The sequence below is a fragment of the Bufo gargarizans genome, chromosome 4 (genome assembly GCF_014858855.1).
Source record: "Bufo gargarizans isolate SCDJY-AF-19 chromosome 4, ASM1485885v1, whole genome shotgun sequence".
Taxonomy (NCBI): domain Eukaryota; kingdom Metazoa; phylum Chordata; class Amphibia; order Anura; family Bufonidae; genus Bufo; species Bufo gargarizans.
The window spans coordinates 232,973,883-232,993,971 of record NC_058083.1 but is presented as its reverse complement, the minus strand read 5'-3'; positions in this window follow the sequence as shown (position 1 = coordinate 232,993,971).

The window sequence follows — 20,089 nt, the reverse complement described above, 5'->3', positions numbered from 1 at the left end:
ACTTCGGGGATTCATGCTTCTAAGGCTACGCGGGCTTAGGCAGTTTGAGTGAAGCCTTTCCACGCCTTTTTCTGACATCACACTCCTTGTGTGCTCGTTTATGTGTCTCCTATGGCCACCGCTTCTCTCCCAAATCCCTGGGCTGCACTTGCGCAGAAGGAATTTTTTTTCTACCCAGCCGGCCACTCATTGCAGTCCTGAGAGCTCACGCTGCTGCGCATGCGCAATGCTTATTTCTTTACTGCCATGTCTCATACAGAGTCGCGCTGCATACAGGGCATGCGAGGCTCTGTATGACAAGTGGCACTGAAGAAATAAGCCTTGCGCATGCGTGGCAGCGTGCTCGTTCAGGACTGCAATGAGAAGCCGGCTGGATAAAAATAAAGTGTCTTCTGTGCAAGTGCAGCCCATGAATTCGGGAGGCGAGCAGTGGCCTTATCTATGGGATACCATATGACAACAATGAGGTAGGATGGAAAGGATTTTATCAAGAAGGGTGGGAATTTGCCAATACAATATACAGTATTTACAAAAATGAACACTGGCACATCATTAACAGATTAAAAAGTGATCCTTATGATGGGAATACCCCTTTAAGCTGTGTATCTTCTGCGATCTGACGAGTGCAGGTTCCTTCAGCTTAGAATACGGAATATTGTGTATAATTTGCTCTGTGAGAGCCTACCTACTCTCGAAGACCACTGGGTAGTCTTCTCAGAGAGGGTTTAATGTATTTTGGGGGCATGAAGAAATGATCACATACTTTGTTAGAAGGCTAATACCTTTGACATGGAAAAATATATTTTCATAGAGTCCACAGCTCACCTCCCATCAAGATACTCCATGTGGAAGCAGACGTTGCAAGAAGACTCCATGCCAACTCCCTGGTGAAATCAAACAAATTGTATCCAAGCAGAAAAAGTTATCCAGCAATCACTTGTATGAATAAAATCATGTAAGCTTTATTGATGACAAAAGTTTAATGGCAAGATGTGCACAATGTATTAAACTCTCTCGTTTCAGATAACATGACAATGACTCTGCGTTAATCAGAAATTTGTCAATTTTAAAACAAGTCACATGAATTTTATACTATACACTCTCTCTTTTTACCACAACCCAAAAATACTCTTTGCTCAAATGACACCCGTTGAGTCAGAGAGCACTGCTATTTCTTCTCACGGTTTTCAGTTATCAATGCAGCTGCTTCCATTCCTCATATAAAAGACAGCGACAAGCTGAAAATACTGCACTACAAGGACATATCTGCTGCTGCTAAAAGCCTCACAATTAGAAGTCAATGGTTAAAGAGGTTTTGGTTATATTTACCTCTCAAATGTGCTTATTTATTTAGTCATGGCTGAAGATTTTAACCATTCTGATGATGAAGGTCTTTAATGCCCACAGGAAAAAAAAAACATTTTAGAATGATTCATTCATAATGTACCAAAGTCCTTTTGGTCTGTTTGGTTTATACTCCCTATACTTATTCTACTTTCTGTTACATTTTGTGTGTCAGGGAATTATACTGTACTATGGTATGGTATGATATTATGTACTTGTCCTTATATGGCATTATTTAATAAAGTGTAATTGATATATTTTAAATTTTGATATACTGCATTATTTTTTGAGGGATGGATGTCAAAGTATATATTTTTTATATTTGTGTAATGGGTGAGGATGGTAGAGAAGAAAGGGGTAAGAAAATGAAACTCCTTAATAAATCATGTTTGTGGTTTTGGGGTTACATACACTCTTAAGGGGTTTGTGATACTAATAACACTTATTTCCTATCTATAGGATAGGTCAGGGGCATTGCTAGGTTAAAACATTCGGGGCCTGGGCCCCTGATGTTTGGTCCAGGGCCTGAATGTACTGCCTGCCAGATAGATCCAACTGTATTGCCATCCCCAGGACAGCAATACAATTGAATATAATGCCTTGCAAGAGCTGAAGGACTATGTGATCAGTTCTAAATGCAGTAGCTGAAAAGGACCTGCAATGATGTCACCATCATGTTACCAGTGCAGGAGAGGACAGCTCAGCAATGAAGAGAAGTCCTGGGAAGAAACTGTGGTGAGGTCTGCTACATGAGGAGAGTTAAGTGAAGGGGTAGATTACTCAATGTGAGAAGCAGAGCAATGTTGGGAGTTGTAGTTATTTAACTGGGACTGTATGTTAGGGCTGAAGTTATTTATGTGGGACAGTGGGGTGGAGTGATGTTATTTACATGGGACTGAATATTGAGGGCTGATGTTATTTACATGGGACTGTATGTTAGAGATGGCTGGGGAGGGGTGATATTATTTACATGGGACTGTATTTTGGAGGAGGCTGTAGCTAGAGAGGGATGTTATTTACATGGGACTGTATATTGGAGGGGGCTGGAGAGATGGTGTGATGGTATTTACATGGGACTCTATAGCAGAGGAGGGAAATAATGTTATTTACTTTTATTTAGAATGACCCCCATTTGTTAGCTCTATTGTTTGTATGTATAATGGTGTGCAGCCATTTTATTTTTTATAATCATGCTTGCTTTATGGATATGCAACTGTGATTCTGAAGGTTCTAGTCTAAATTCTCTTGTAGTATATATTGAGGGTAGAGCCTCTTTTAGACTGAACACGCCCATCTACCTGGGACTTCTGAGCAGAGTACGTATGTAGCTGGTTCCTACACTGCCCTCAATATTGTAGGCTTAGGTAAGTCCAAAGAGAGGCAGTATATTTAGTGTTAGGGACCCATCTGCGGAATCCACTTTGACGCCTGGTAGATGGGCCTGACACACATTTGATCAAATATGTGCGCTAAGAGCTTCCATTAACTCATTTATAGTCGGTATTGTACCACTTTTATTTAGAATGACCAAAATGTTTTAGCTCTATTGTTTGTATGTATAATGGTGTGCAGCCATTTAATTTTTTATAATCATGCTTGCTTCATGGATATGCACCTGTGATTCTGAAGGTTCTAGTCTAAATTCTCCATCTGAGACAAGTCAGCAGGAGTCTGAAGAGGAGTCAAAGGAGGATGGTGCCTGGGGGGAGGAGGAGCAAGAAGAGCAGGCTTTAAACTTTTCGGGGATCCCTGGTGTTGATCGTGGCTGCGGGGAGGAGACCAAGGACGACATTCTCCTGGGCGTTGAGCAGGAGCCAGTGCGCTCCACCGCTTCCAATTTAGTGCAAATGGGGGCCTTCATGCTCCAGTATTTGAATTGGGACCCCCGTATAAAAAGCATAAATAGCAAGGACCAGTACTGGGTGGCAACATACTTAGACCCCCGGTACAAACACAAAATGGCAGACATGTTACCAGCATCACAGAGGGCTGGCAGAATGCAGAATTTCCAGGCCTTGCTGCGAGAGATGCTGCATTCTGCTGTTGCAGGCGCTGGCAGAGAAATTTCCACCCACAGCGAAACAGGTGCGAGTACCAATCCTACAGCGCATGAAATAAGAGGGCGGTTTCAAGATCTGTTGGTCTCTTTGGATATGCGATCATTCTTGCAGCCAACCCATCGAAAGCCACCCTCCAGAGCCAGCCTCAGGGAACGTTTAGACCGACAGTTGCCCGACTACATCGGGTTAATGGCTAATGTGGACGCTCTGAGAAGCGAGGAACCCCTTGACTACTGGGTGTGCGGGCTTGACCTGTGGCCAGAGCTGGCACAATTTGCAATGAAACTCTTGGCTTGCCCCTCGTCGAGTATCCTGTCCGAAAGGACATTCAGCACAGCAGGGGGGATCGTGACCGATATGCGCACTCACCTAGCTCACAACAGTGTGGACTACCTCACATTTCTAAAAATGAATGAGGCATGGATCTCTGAAGAATTAAACACCTGTGATGACCATGTGTAATTGAATTTCCTCATGCCAGCCCACACATATCTGCCACCACACAGAACAAAGAATGGTCCTTGTCTTATGTATATACAGCAGCATAAAAGGCCTTTTCTGTCAGGTGAATGCCTAATTTTGGGGGCCTCTACTCCATTGGCCTACATTTAAATTTGTATCCAGTGACCGCCTAATGTACCTCCAGACACATAATCGCTAGTTAATTTCTGTCAGGTGAATGCCTAATGTTTGGGGCCTGTACTGGTCTACAGTAAAATTTTTAGCCAGTGACCGCCTATTGTACCACCAGCCACATCATCACTTGTTCTTTTCTGTCTGTTGAATGCCTAATGTTTGGAGCCTGTACTCCACTGGCCTGCAGTAAAATTGTTATCCACTGACCGCCTAATATACCTCCAGCCACATAATCACTTGTTCTTTTCTGTTCGGTGACTGACTAATTTTTGGGGCCCATACTCCTGTGGCCTAAAATAAAAAATTTCTAGGCTCCAGCAGGGCACATTTTTGAGAATTTCCCTTTAAGACACATACAAGTGGCCCCTGATTAAAATACATATTTTTTGTGGGAATTTTTGCCATTGATCCACCTTTGGTATGTCACTGTCCATGTTATGGGACTATCTGTGCACTTCTAGTAAGTATTTGGTGGCTGCAAATATCATCTGATGTTTTTTTGGGTTCGCCTGACAATAAAGTGCATGGGGTCTGCCGCAAACGCACAGTTTGAGAACATTTGAACGTGAACGCGCGTTCGCAAAACTTCCCGGCCAATGTTCATCCAGTAAAAAGTTCAAACAGGTGCAATTAATACAGTTAATGACGAGTGCAGAGTAGGAGGAATTCTTAAAGAAAAACTAACAGGTCTGTGAGCCAGAATTCATGCTGGTTGGTTTTTACCTTCAGAGAGTATTGGCTGGCGCGGTATTATCAAGTTTATATCCAGATCCCTAGTGCCTAAGGCTGTCATCAGGGATCTCAGAGATCCCTGGTGACAGCCTTTGGCACCAGGGATCTGGATATAAACTTGATAATACCGCTACAGCCAATACTCTCTGAAGGTATAGGACTTTAGTATGTGTTCCATAGTGGAACATGCACTTCCGGTTTGTATACAGTGTATATAAAGCCTATTAGTAAGGATAATATATTGTGGTGTCTCACATGGTGAAGTAAATGGTGTATATGTGTCTACCAGGTTCCTAACATATGTTGAGGAAAGCTATATATGAAAGGGTAAAAACCTAAGCATGGGTCCTCATTAGGTGCACCTGGCAAGTTGCTAGATAACCAGTCTGGCAGTGCACTTGCTCTCAGCTTTTGGAAGAGGGAGAAGCCACATCTCTCTGAGAGACACTGAAGGTCCTGTGCAAAGAAACCGCAAGTATCACAGGTTGCTATTCAGATTGTATGTTTACTTAGTTGGACTGAGGTTAGCTCAGCCACATCCTAGAGAGGGATCAAATGTTTAGTTAGAGCCTAGACAAGGCTAGGTGTTGTGTTTATGATTTTGTTTTATGCAACCTGTGGAAATAAAACTGGCAAGACGTCACTTTAAATGCAGTTCTGTCTCCTGAGTCCTCCTGGTGCGTAATAGACTGACTATTCCCCTACCTTTCACCCCTGGAAAGGTGAGCTTGCAAGACGCATTGTCACAATTGGTGAATGATGTGGGCATTTTGGTAACCAGTGTCTACAGCCGCAAATATGGAGAATATGTTAAAAGCGCTGATGCAAGCCACTGCAGCCCAGCAACATGCAACCAAAGTGCAGCAAGAAACTAATAGGCAGACGGAGGATCTCTGACGCAATCTATGGCAATGCAACTTTCCGCTCTAACCGAGATGCAAAACAAGGATTGTGCTGTTTTGACTGAAGTGGTGCAGCGCTTTGCAGACCAGACCCGTGGGTCGACTGAAAGTGGCCACATGGGGAAAAGGGATATATGTGCTGGGAACTACCTACAAAAGATGGCCGCCACAGATGATGTGGAGGCTTACTTGATGACCTTTGCGTGCACCGATGAGCGGAAAAGATGGCCACCATTCCAGTGGGCTATGTTAATAGCCCCCTTTATGAGTGGAGACGCTCAGAAGTCTTATTACGATTTGGACCCTGCAGATGCTCAAGAGTACTGTAAGCTAAAAGCGAAGATTTTGTCCTGTTTAGGAGTCACTTAGTCGGGCCCAAAGAGTGCACCATTGGGTTTTTCAGGTAGACAAACCAGCTCGCTTTCAAATGTACAACCTGATACACTTAACCAAGAAGTGATTACATCCAGATGTTCTGTCGGCTCCAGAGGTCGTGGAGCGTCTGGTAGTGGACAGATATGTTAGAGCCCTTCCGTTCGGACTATGCAAGTGGGTTACCCATGGTGACCCTAGCAGTGCAGATGCATTGGTCTCTTTGGTGGAAAGATATGCAGCAGCAGAAGACCTGATACAGAAGTCCCAACTAGCATAAGAAAGTGCCTGGCAGTGGGGTGCTCCTACTAGGATGGGGACCTCTAAAAGGGAAGCAAGGTCCAAAGCTGAACCCTGGCCAGAATGGTCAGAAAGGTCCAAGACAGACTTACTGAAATCAGAGCCTATCAAATGCTTCCGGTGTAAGGGTCCAGGACATATTGCTGCTAACTGTCCTTTAAACTCGGAACCCATGCAGTGTGATATGAGTACTATGCCAAATATGAAGTCTATGTTTGCCAAAGTGGTTTGTTTAGCATTGGCCCCTGAAAATGTTGATAAACATCTGTGTCCTGTGTCCATAGAGGAGAGAGAGGTGCAGGCTCTCCTTGATACTGGCAGTATAATCACATTAGGTAAAGCCAGTTATGTAAACTTCAGTTGCTTACAGTCCGAGATGGTAAGGGTCACCTTTATTCATGGTGAAACTCCCGAGTATAATACTGCACTGGTATCCATAGGAACTATGCTCAAGCGGGTAACCTGTCAGGTATCGATGATACCCACTCTATGTATGACGTAATACTGGGGAGGGATTTTCCTTTTGTTTGGGAGTTGTGAAAAGGCTTAAAGGGCCACCAGTGATTACGGTTTCTGGAGAAATGAAAACCCGAGAGACTGAACCTGAGCCTCTTAATGATTTTCTGTCATCTCTAGTATTGAGCGAGCATGCTCGACCGAATATCGCGTGTGCTCGAGCCTGATGCTTGAGACAGTGTATTTAAATGTAATTTAGCCTCTATTTCTAAAAAGTTTCTAATGGGATTTGAACTCACAACCTTCTACATTACAGCCAAGAGCCTTGCATGGCCAGTTACAAAAACAAATAAAAATAAGACTTCTGCTGTATAGGAATACTTACTAGTAGTAAGTATTCCTACAAAGCAGAAGTCATTTTTTTTTTTTTTTTTTTACTATCGTAACTAGCCATGCAGCTCTATAGTGTAGTGGTTAAGGTTCTTGGCTGTAATGTAGAAGGTTGTGAGTTTAAATCCCGCCAGAAACTTTTCATAAATGGAGGCTAAATTAGATTTCCCAAAGCACTTAGGTATCCCAAAGCACTGACTCCAAATCTGGACATAGCTATATATGGAGTCAGAGCATGGACTCCTAAGCCGAACTAGAGTCCCAACACCCTCCCCTTCAATGCAAGGGGGCCTAGTTTAATGCTTGGGTTCTCCCATTGACTTCTATTGTGCTCGGGTGCTCTGTAGAGCACCCGAGCATCACAAAGTGTTCTACTCGAACACCAGGGCACACAAGCACTTTGGTGCTCCATCAACACTAGTCAACTCCTAATAGTGTCACTTTCCCTTTTGATGTAATGTCAGGTGACACCGAAGCCACCAATGTACAGTAAGTAAAGAGCCAGATGAGAGTATTGAAAATCTCTTATCAGATATAAAGGTTTCAAATGACTATTTTGCCACAGCGTAGCTGAATGACCCTACTCTGGTTCGGGCCCGAGAAAATGTAAAGATAATAAATGGAGTACTGGTTTACCCAGGTGGCACACTTGCTTATCCCCATATAGCGCTGCAAAATAACTTGCTATATCAAATGGACAAACAAGGTGAAGACATAGTAGAACAGCTGATAGTTCCCAAGCCATTTAGGCAGATTGTCTTGGATCTAACATATGGTCATTTGTTGAAGGGACATCTTGGGATGGAAAAGACAAAAGAACATATTTTAAGGAGTTTCTTTTGGCCTGGGCTCGTAGCAGATGTTCGGGATTACTGTGCGTCCTGTCCCGAGTGCCAGTATATAGCCCCTTCCCCTAAATTTCTAAGCACACTGGTTCCCTTACCCATTGTGGAAGTGGCATTTGAACAAATAGCTATGGATCTGGTAGGCCCTATTGTGAAATCAGCTCGGGGAAATCAGTACATACTGGTGATCCTAGACTACGCCACCAGATATCCAGAAGCTATTCCGTTAAGAAATATGGCTGCAAAACCATAGCCAAAGAGCTGGTCCAGGTATTTAGCAGGGTTGGGAGATCTTAACGGATCAGGGCACCCCATTTATGTCCAGGGTGACCAAAGAATGATGTCGGCTATTTATAGTGAAGCATATCCGAACATCAGTCTACCATCCACAAACTGATGGGTTGGTGGAAAGATTAAATAAAATCCTGAAAAACATGTTTAGAAAAGTGATTGCAAAGGATGGGAGGGATTGGTATTGCCTACTTCCTTATTTAATGTTTGCCATATGGGAAGTACCTCAATCACCTTTTGAACTTCTGTATGGCAGGCAACCTAGAGGGCTACTTGACGTGGCTAAAGAAACATGGGAGCAGGACTCTACCCCTTACCACAGTGTAATTAAGCATGTATTGCTGATGCAAGACCGGATCAAGGCAGTCATGCGGGAACATATGCAGCAAGCCCAACAGTCTCGAAGTAGAATCTATAACAGGGGTGTGAAACTTTGTCATTATCCAGGGAATCGGGAGAAAATACTTAGCAAATTGCAAGGGCAATTCACAACGATTAAAAAAGTGAGGTAAACTACCTAGTTCATCATCAGCCTGGAAAGAGAAAACCAGAACAGAACTATCATATTAACTTGACGAAGCCCTGGAAAGATAGGGAATCTCTGGTTGTAAACTCTGTTCCAAAATGCTCCACCTTACCTGAGGTTAGAATTGCCGAGTCCTTTTTCCCACATCAAAAACAGGAATCGCAGTAATTCTTAATGAGAAATAAAGACTTCTCAGAACTCCCAGGCCTCACTCATGTTATAAAACACGATATTGTCACAGAACCCAGTGTTAAGGTGAAGGTTAAGCCCTACCGCGAGATCATTACCTAAGAGATTTAAAAAAAGGTTAGACCTAGGGGTAATAGAAGAGTCTATAAGTGAGTGATCTAGTCCCATTGTTTTAGCCCCATAAGGACTTAGGGCGTACCGGTACGCCCTGTTTCCCGAGTCCTTAAGGACCCAGGGCGTACCGTGACCCCCCCGTATCAGCGATCGCCGCAAACCGCAGATCGAATTCAGACCTGAGGTTTGCGGCTTTTACCTTATCCGACGGGCGGCACAGGGGTGCCATCGGGTACCCATGCGGCTGTGGGGGGGATCTGATGGCATGGAAGGCAGAGTGATGTCTAAGGAAGGCATTGCGCTGCCTTCCTGTGATGTGCCTGTGAGATCCAGCCCCCTGGATCTCACAGGCCCTGGAAGCTGTATGAGTAATACTCACTATATTACTCATACAGCCAATGCATTCCAATACAGAAGTATTGGAATGCATTGTAAAGGATTAGACCCCCAAAAGTTCAAGTCCCAAAGTGGGACAAAAAAAAGTAAAAAAAAGTTGAAAAAATAAAGTTATCCCCCCAAAAAAATTAAAAGTTTCAAGTAAAAATAAACAAAAACATCATTTTCCCCAAATAAAGTTTCAAAAATGATATTATTGTGTAAAACTTACATAAATAAATAAAAAAATATACATATTAGGTATCTCCGTGTCCGTATCGACTGGCTCTATAAAAATATCACATGACCTAGCCCCTCAGATGAACACCGTAAAAAAAAGTAAAATAAAAACTGTGCTAAATAAACAATTTTGTCACCTTACATAAACAAAAGTGTAATAGCAAGCGATGAAAAAGTCACACTCACCCCAAACTAGTGCCAATAAAACCATCATCTCATCCCGCAAAAATTGTACCCTACCCAAGGTAATCGCCCAAAAACTAAAAAAATTATGGCTCCCAGACTATTGAAACACTAAAACATGATTTTATTTTTTTACTTCAAAAAAGAAATCATTGTGTAAAACTTACATAAATAAAAAAAAAGTATACTTATTAGGTATTGCCGCATCCGTGACAACCTGGTCTATAAAAATATCACATGATCTAACCTGTCAGATGAATGTTGTAAATAACAAAAAATAAAAACGGTGCCAAAACAGCTATTTCTTGTTACCTTGTCTCACAAAAAGTGTAATATAGAGCAACCAAAAATCATATGTACCCTAAACTAGTACCAACAATACTGCCACCCTATCCCATAGTTTCTAAAATGGGCCCATTTTTTTGGAGTTTCTACTGTAGGGGTGCATCAGGGGGCTTCAAATGGGACATGGTATCAAAAAAAACAGTCCAGCAAAACCTGCCTTCCAAAAACCGTATGGCATTCCTTTCCTTCTGCGCCCTGCCATGTGCCCGTACAGCGTTTTACGACCACATATGGGGTGTTTCTGTAAACTACAGAATCAGGGCCATAAATATTAAGTTTGGCTTGGCTGTTAACCCTTCCTATGTAACTATAAAAAAAATTATTAAAATTGAAAATCTGCCAAAAAAGTGAAATTTTGAAATAGTATCTCTATATTCTATTAATTCTTGTGGAACACCTAAAGGGTTAACAAAGTTTGTAAAATCAGTTTTGAATACCTTGAGAGGTTTAGTTTATAGAATGGGGTCATTTTTGGGTGGTTTCTATTATGTAAGCCTCACAAACTGACTTCAGACCTGAACTGGTCCCTACAAATTGGGTTTTTAAAAATTTCTGAAAAATTTCAAGATTTGCTTCTGAACTTCTAAGCCTTGTAACATCCCCAAAAAATAAAATATAATTCCCAAAATGATCCAAACATGAAGTAGACATATGGGGAATGTAAAGTAATAACTATTTTTGGAGGAATTACTATGTATTATAGAAGTAGAGAAATAGATACTTGGAAATTTGCAATTTTTTACATATTTTTGGTAAATTTGGTATTTTTTTATAAATAAAAATGTTTTTTTTGGACTTTATTTTACGAGTGTCATGAATAACAATATGTGATGAAAAAACTATTTCAGAATGGCCTGGATAAGTCAAAGCGTTTTAAAGTTATCAGCACTTAAAGTGACACTGGTCAGATTTGCAAAAAATGGCCAAGTCCTTAAGGTGAAATAGGGTCCTTAAGGGGTTAATCCCCAAACCTGATGGGTCCATCAGGTTATATAATGACTATCGCCAGTTAAACTCTGCCTCAAAGTTTGATGCCTACCCAATGGCGAGAGAACACGAGCTAATATAAAAGCTGGGCAGTGCTCAGTACTGTACATAACGTTGGACTTAACTAAAGGGTACTGGCAAATTCTGCTAACTGAAAGGGCAAATTAAAAAACAGCTTTTTCTGCACCTAATGGGCATTTCCAGTACACGAGGTTGCCATTTGGCCTACATGGGGTACCGGCAACATTTCAGCGTATGATGGACAGGATTCTAACACCCTACATTAGTTATGAATTGGCGTATCTTGATGATGTAGAAATATACAGTAGCAACTGGGAATCCCACCTACAAAAAGTGCAGGCTGTGGTGGATTCACTAAGACAGGCAGGTCTCACGGCAAACCCTAAAAAGTGTGCCATTGGCTTGGAAGAAGCCAGGTATTTGGGCAACACGATTGGGCAGGGTCTATTCAAACCACAGCTAAACAAAACAGAAGCAATACAAAACTGGCCTAAACCTCTAAACAAAAAGCAAGTGAGGTCCTTTCTGGGAATTGCAGGGTATTATAGAAGATTTAGCCCCAATTTTGCATCTATGGCAGTTTCCTTAACAGACCTTACGAAAGGGAAGAGTTCTGTGATGATTAAGTGGACCCCAGAGGCTGAGAGGGCGTTCCAGTCCCTGAAGCAAGCCCTGTGTTCCCAGCCGGTACTGGTATGTCCGGATTTTCAAAAACCCTTCTTGGTGCAAACCAATGCTTCTGATGCAGGTTTAGGAGCAGTGTTGTCACAAATATTTGATGGGGAAGAACACAAGTCGAAAGCTGAATGACCATGAAAAGAGGCATGCCACTGTGGAGAAAGAGGCTTTGGCCATTAAGTGGGCCCTCGACTCTCTCAAAAGAATAGTAGGGTTACCAGGTGGTTACTGTCCCTCAAGTCTTTTAGGTTTACAGTACAGCTCCGAGCAGGCAGCCTCCAAGGAAATGTGGATAGTTTGTTGAGCCAGGGTGCTCCAATCCATAGGGTTGTGCAAAGGGGGAAAAAATATGGTGTCTCACATGGTGAAGTAATTGAGGCTATATATGTGTCTCCCAGGGTTCTAACATATGCTGAGGAAAGCTATTTAGGAAAGGGTTAAAACCTAAACCTGGGCTCTGATGAGGTGCACCTGGCGAGTTGCTAGATAATCAGGCTGGCAGTGCACTTGCCCTTAGCTTTTGGGAGAGGGAGAAGCCACATCTCTCTGAGAAACACTGAAGGTTCTGTGCAGAGAAACCGCAAGTATCACAGGTTGCTGTTCACACTGTATGTTTATTTGGTTGGACTCAGGTTAGCTTAGCCACGTCCTAGAGAGGGACCAAATGTTTAGTTAGAGCCTGGACAAGGCTAGATGTTGTGTTTATGATTTAGTTTTATGCAACCTGTGGAAATAAAACTGGCAAGATGTCACTTTAACCACCACCCGTCCGCACATTGACTATAAACGTCCGGGAGGTGGTTCTCTATTTCTGAATGGACATTCCAGAAACTGCAGCTGCACGCTAATGGTGCAGCTGCTGATCGGGTTGCCTGCTTTCAGTGACAGCAGGGCAACCCAGAGAGAAGGCAGGGACAGTGCCCAGGTGTCCCTGCCTTCTAGATCGCTGCATACACAGTGCTCAGAGACCTCGATCAGCCCTTGTCACGGCTGGAGGTGGGGGAAACCCCCAGCCGTGCGGTGCCAGGAGATGGTAGGGTTACCACTTGGCCAAACAACACAGAATTAGGGAGCAGGTCACCTCCTGTTGCGTCCCTAACTCTGACCCTGTCTCCTACCTGCATGGGCCGACCTTGATGGTAGGAGGGCCCATACTCAGGAACCTCGGATCCCTGCTGACCCTCCGCAGATCCCTGACCTAGGAGCTGGGTGAGACGACCTAATCCTCCTTGGCACGGAGGAGCAGGAGTCTCAATGGCCAAGCAACAAAGGGAAACAGAAAACACCTTATGGCAGTGACAGGCAAACGCAATCAACACAACACTCACCTGCCACAGAACAACACAACCAGGAACCCATGTGCAGGTGCTGTTTGTTCAGGACACCAACAATGACAGCACACACAGACATCACACAGGGACCCGGACCATAAGCTGCAATGATACAGAAACCCCACACACACCTAGATAACACCGAATAACAAAGTTTTATGACCAGAAGGGAGGCCCCCACTGGTAGATGGTAATATACAGGAGGCTGCTCCGGCTATGCCTGGCTGAAAGCAACCTACTGAGCCAAGCCAGAGACAGAGGCTTTATAGGCCTAAGTGGCCACACCCACCGGTCAGAACACACCCAGTGACATCACACACACTGGGAAGAAAGTTAACCCTTCCAGCACCACAGGAAAGGGAAAACACACATAAAGGGGAAAGCACACAAACTCACTCACCCGTTACCGCCGGCAACGGCATGCGCGGCAACCGTGTCCTAAAGAACAGCCAACAGGCCGAGACACTTCCACTACATGCAAACAACACCAGACGTTGCCGCGGACAACCGCAGGTGAAGGGAGGAGTCCAAGTGCATACTACACACCACCTCGTGCACAACAAACAGACAAGGAAGTGCACACAAACACACGTTGCCAAAGGCAACCGCTCGCATGCCTGTTGTCCGCGGCAACCGCACCTGAGGCAAACCACAAAGTGCCCCCAGCTGCGGTTGACCCAACACTAAACCACGGGCAACTGTATGCGGCTCAAAGAGTCACGACCATGACCAAGGGTCGTGACACTCCCTCCCCTCAAAGCCCCCCCCAACCGAAAAGGAAAGCTGGTGGGACCAAACAACAGGGAGGGGGAGGGGCAATGCCTGATAACCACCAGTGTCTCCCTCCAGAGCTGCCGCCAACCAACCTGGACCATACACAACAGTCCCAGGTCGCCAGCCAACAAAGCAGACTGGAAGAGAGAACAACTGGAGGCACTGCCAGACAGATGCCCGTATCTCCCCCCAGAACTGCCGCCAACAGACCTGGACCGTACACAACAGTCCCAGGTCGCCAGCCAACAAAGCAGTCTGGAGGAGGAACACTGGACACCGCGTCCAACTCAGGCGGACGTTCCTACTCCAGGTCGCTGCCAGCAGACACTCCCCAACCAGCACACCTGCCGGAACACCAAAGGAATGCTGCCAGCAGACGACCAGAGATAGGAACCCTGAGAGGGACGAGGGGTCACCAACACGGACACGGTTAGCAAGGTGGCGGGGAAAAGCCACCAACCGCGCCGTTAACGGTGAACCCCATAACGCTCTCCCTCCGGAGAACGCGCATGCACCCCATCGGCCTATGGCGATGCATGCTTCACCCTCTTTCGAGGGACACCAGGTGAGGTGCCAGTTCTGTTCATACTGTCACGGCTGGCGGTGGGGGAAACCCCCAGCCGTGCGGTGCCAGGAGATGGTAGGGTTACCACTTGGCCAAACAACACAGAATTAGGGAGCAGGTCACCTCCTGTTGCGTCCCTAACTCTGACCCTGTCTCCTACCTGCATGGGCCGACCTTGATGGTAGGAGGGCCCATACTCAGGAACCTCGGATCCCTGCTGACCCTCCGCAGATCCCTGACCTAGGAGCTGGGTGAGACGACCTAATCCTCCTTGGCACGGAGGAGCAGGAGTCTCAATGGCCAAGCAACAAAGGGAAACAGAAAACACCTTATGGCAGTGACAGGCAAACGCAATCAACACAACACTCACCTGCCACAGAACAACACAACCAGGAACCCATGTGCAGGTGCTGTTGTTCAGGACACCAACAATGACAGCACACACAGACATCACACAGGGACCCGGACCATAAGCTGCAATGATACAGAAACCCCACACACACCTAGATAACACCGAATAACAAAGTTTTATGACCAGAAGGGAGGCCCCCACTGGTAGATGGTAATATACAGGAGGCTGCTCCGGCTATGCCTGGCTGAAAGCAACCTACTGAGCCAAGCCAGAGACAGAGGCTTTATAGGCCTAAGTGGCCACACCCACCGGTCAGAACACACCCAGTGACATCACACACACTGGGAAGAAAGTTAACCCTTCCAGCACCACAGGAAAGGGAAAACACACATAAAGGGGAAAGCACATAAACTCACTCACCCGTTACCGCCGGCAACGGCATGCGCGGCAACCGTGTCCTAAAGAACAGCCAACAGGCCGAGACACTTCCACTACATGCAAACAACACCAGACGTTGCCGCGGACAACCGCAGGTGAAGGGAGGAGTCCAAGTGCATACTACACACCACCTCGTGCACAACAAACAGACAAGGAAGTGCACACAAACACACGTTGCCAAAGGCAACCGCTCGCATGCCTGTTGTCCGCGGCAACCGCACCTGAGGCAAACCACAAAGTGCCCCCAGCTGCGGTTGACCCAACACTAAACCACGGGCAACTGCATGCGGCTCAAAGAGTCACGACCATGACCAAGGGTCGTGACAGCCCTGCACTGAGGCTGTACAGCACTGTATTGCGCTGTACAGCCTCTGTGGGGGGTGCATTTCTCCTGTAACTTGGGCTACTATGTCAGCCCTAGTTACAGGAGAACTCAACAGTGAAAAAAAAAAAAGTTAAGTAAATGTCCTCCAAAGGTCTTGTATTACCTTATGGGGGACGAAAAGTGTAAAATAAAAAAAATACAAAAATAAAGTGTTAAAAAAAAAATAATAATGTTTTACATGTAAAAAAACAATTCACCAAGTAAGGAATAAAAAAAAAATGTTAAAAATAGAAAAAATAAAATAAAATAGACATATTTGGTATTGCCGCGTCCGTGACGGTCAGATCTATAAATATATCACATAATCGACCCAGTCCGATAAACACCATAAAAAAATAAAAAATAACTGTCAAAAAAAGCTATTTTTGTCACCTTACATCACAAAAAGTGCAACACCAAGTGATCAAAAAGGCGTATGTCCCACAAAATGGTACCAATAAAACCATCACCTGAACCCGCAACAAATGAGCCCCTACATAAGAAAATCTCTCTCAAAAAAAAAAAATATAGCTCTCAGAACATGGACACATTAAAACATATATTTTTTTGTTTCAAAAATTCTATTATTCTGTAAACTTAAATAAATAATAAAAAGTATACATATTAGTCATTGTCACGTCCATAACAATCTGCTCTATAAAAATGTCACTTGACCGAACCCCTCAGGTGAACGCTTTAAAAATAAATAAATATAAACTGTGCTAAAACAATTCATTTTTGGTCACCTTGCCCCATAAAGTGTTATAATGAATGATCAAAAAATCATATGTACCCAAAAATAGTACCAATAAAAATGGCACCTTACCCTAGTTTCCAAAATGGGGTCACTTCTTGGTAGTTTCTACTGTAAGGGTGCATCAGGGGGGCTTCAAATGGGACATGGCATCTAAAAACCATATGGAGTTCCTTTTCTTCTGCACCCTGCCATGTGCCCATACAGCAGTTTATGACCACATGTGGGGTGTTTTTGTAAACCACAGAATCTGGGTAATAAATATTGAGTCTATGTGTTAAAGAAAAAAATGGATTAAAATGGAAAATCTGCCAAAAAAGTGAAATTTAAAAATTTGATCTCAATTTTCATTTAATTCTTGTGGAACACAGTTTGTAAAATTGGTTTTAAGTAACTTGAGGGGTGTAGTTTCTACAATTGGGTCATTTATGGGGGTATCCACTATGTAGGCCCCACAAAGGGACTTCAGACCTTAACTGGTCCTTAAAAATTGATTCTAAACTTCTAAGCCTTCTAAAGTCCTAAAAAATAAAATGACATTTCCAAAATGGTGCCAACATAAAGTAGACTTATGGGGAATGTTAGGTAATACATATTTTATGAGGTATCACTTTCTGTTTTAAAAGCAGAGAAATTGAAATTTAGAAAATTGAGAATTTTTCTACATTTTTGGTAAATTTGAGATTTTTCATAAATAACGGTGAAATATATTGACTCAAATTTATGACTGTCATGAAGTACATTGTGTCACGAGAAAACAATCTATGAATGACTTGGATAAGTAAAGGCATTCCAAAGTTATTACTGCATAAAGTAAGATATGTCAGATTTACAAAATTAGGCCTGGTCAGGGGCAAATGGCCCAGATGGGAAGTGGTTAAATGCACTTCTGTCTCCCGAGTCCTCCTAGTGTGTAATAGACTGATTATTCCCCTACCTTTCACCCCTGGAAAGGTGAGCTTGCAAAACGCATTGTCACAATGTCTATAATGTTTTTGTTGCTGTGTTTTTTATTCTGACTGCTCCTGAAAAAGGGGGTATATTAGAACCCCCGAAACGCGTTGAGACCACCTGTGATGATAATAAAAGGAAAGCACCATAAGTAACCCCTGGGTACTGCCGTGTTCATTCCTGATACACTACAAGCGATCTTGGCGGGGGAGGTAGAGTCAATGAGTCAATCTTGAGCTTATCCCTTTGACCTCCTACTCAGTGAAGTGAGTCAACTCTTTGTTTCTTTTTCTTTTGAATCATTTGATTTTAACTATCAGCTTTCATCTATTGATGTTCTTGGTGCCTTCCAAGTGGCTTGTTTTTTCTTTATACATATTTATGGAGTAGTTTGATTTACTCATCGAGCCCACATCGGCAGCCTTTCACACCAGTCCCTTCCCTCTTCTGGCTCCCTGCTTGTTATTCCGAGATTATTTTGTTTTTTATTCCAAAAGGGTCTTCTGAGTAACACTCATTTTCTCTATATTTTTTCTCTCCTGCACTTATTTTGGAATCCAACATGCCTGACTGTTCTTTTCCCTCTTAGGTACTGTGGGAGCTGCTTGAGCTTGTCAGTGGATCAAACAATCATCTCTACTGGTATGCCATCCAGAGCCTGTTTTCTGTGTGTGTGGTACCCCAGAGTGGCTCTACCATTCCTATACCCTGCTACTGTCTCTAATGGCTAACAATAATGTCAACTGTGTATTTATTACAGGTCTTTCTACACTGTGTATTCATAGTATTGCTATGTAACTGTTATTTGTCATATTCATGTAATGTGCCTAGTTCATGAGCAGGTGGCAGCAAATATGGCAGACAGAGCCTTACATAGAATGGAACTTACCATTCCATTCTCCCCCTTTTGGGCAGAAGTGGGCTAGTCCTTCCTACCAAGGGAGGTGCTGCAGGAAGTGTTTAGTCATTCCTATTTCAAGTCTAGCATTGGGAGCAGACAAGTCAAGATGGAGCAGTGAGGGGAAGGTCCCTTCATAGAGCACCATGACACCTTACAGATTAAGAGACAGAGTATCATGAGGGGGTCAAAAGTCAAAGGTACCCCACTCCAAAGGTACAAGAACCACTACAAAGTCCAGTAATCAGAATATTCACGTGTGCCTGTCAGCTTATCCCCAAAACCTGCTGGAACAAAGAAAAAAAATGCACTTTGTCTGGATACAAGTTTAGTTAAGTAAAGTTGTTGAACTTTCACCAAGTCTAGACTCAACTTATTCTCCACCATTACTCTCCCCTTATTGCTCTGAAGCCTAACCCTGGAAATCCATGAGACCACCTGTGATGATAATAAAAGGAAAGCACCATAAGTAACCCCTGGGTACTGCCGTGTTCATTCCTGATACACTACAAGCGATCTTGGCGGGGGAGGTAGAGTCAATGAGTCAATCTTGAGCTTATCCCTTTGACCTCCTACTCAGTGAAGTGAGTCAACTCTTTGTTTCTTTTTCTTTTGAATCATTTGATTTTAACTATCAGCTTTCATCTATTGATGTTCTTGGTGCCTTCCAAGTGGCTTGTTTTTTCTTTATACATATTTATGGAGTAGTTTGATTTACTCATCGAGCCCACATCGGCAGCCTTTCACACCAGTCCCTTCCCTCTTCTGGCTCCCTGCTTGTTATTCCGAGATTATTTTGTTTTTTATTCCAAAAGGGTCTTCTGAGTAACACTCATTTTCTCTATATTTTTTCTCTCCTGCACTTATTTTGGAATCCAACATGCCTGATTGTTCTTTTCCCTCTTAGGTACTGTGGGAGCTGCTTGAGCTTGTCAGTGGATCAAACAATCATCTCTACTGGTATGCCATCCAGAGCCTGTTTTCTGTGTGTGTGGTACCCCAGAGTGGCACTACCATTCCTATACCCTGCTACTGTCTCTAATGGCTAACAATAATGTCAACTGTGTATTTATTACAGGTCTTTCTACACTGTGTATTCATAGTATTGCTATGTAACTGTTATTTGTCATATTCATGTAATGTGCCTAGTTCATGAGCAGGTGGCAGCAAATATGACAGACAGAGCCTTACATAGAATGGAACTTACCATTCCATTCTCCCCCTTTTGGGCAGAAGTGGGCTAGTCCTTCCTACCAAGGGAGGTGCTGCAGGAAGTGTTTAGTCATTCCTATTTCAAGTCTAGCATTGGGAGCAGACAAGTCAAGATGGAGCAGTGAGGGGAAGGTCCCTTCATAGAGCACCATGACACCTTACAGATTAAGAGACAGAGTATCATGAGGGGGTCAAAAGTCAAAGGTACCCCACTCCAAAGGTACAAGAACCACTACAAAGTCCAGTAATCAGAATATTCACGTGTGCCTGTCAGCTTATCCCCAAAACCTGCTGGAACAAAGAAAAAAAATGCACTTTGTCTGGATACAAGTTTAGTTAAGTAAAGTTGTTGAACTTTCACCAAGTCTAGACTCAACTTATTCTCCACCATTACTCTCCCCTTATTGCTCTGAAGCCTAACCCTGGAAATCCATGAGACCACCTGTGATGATAATAAAAGGAAA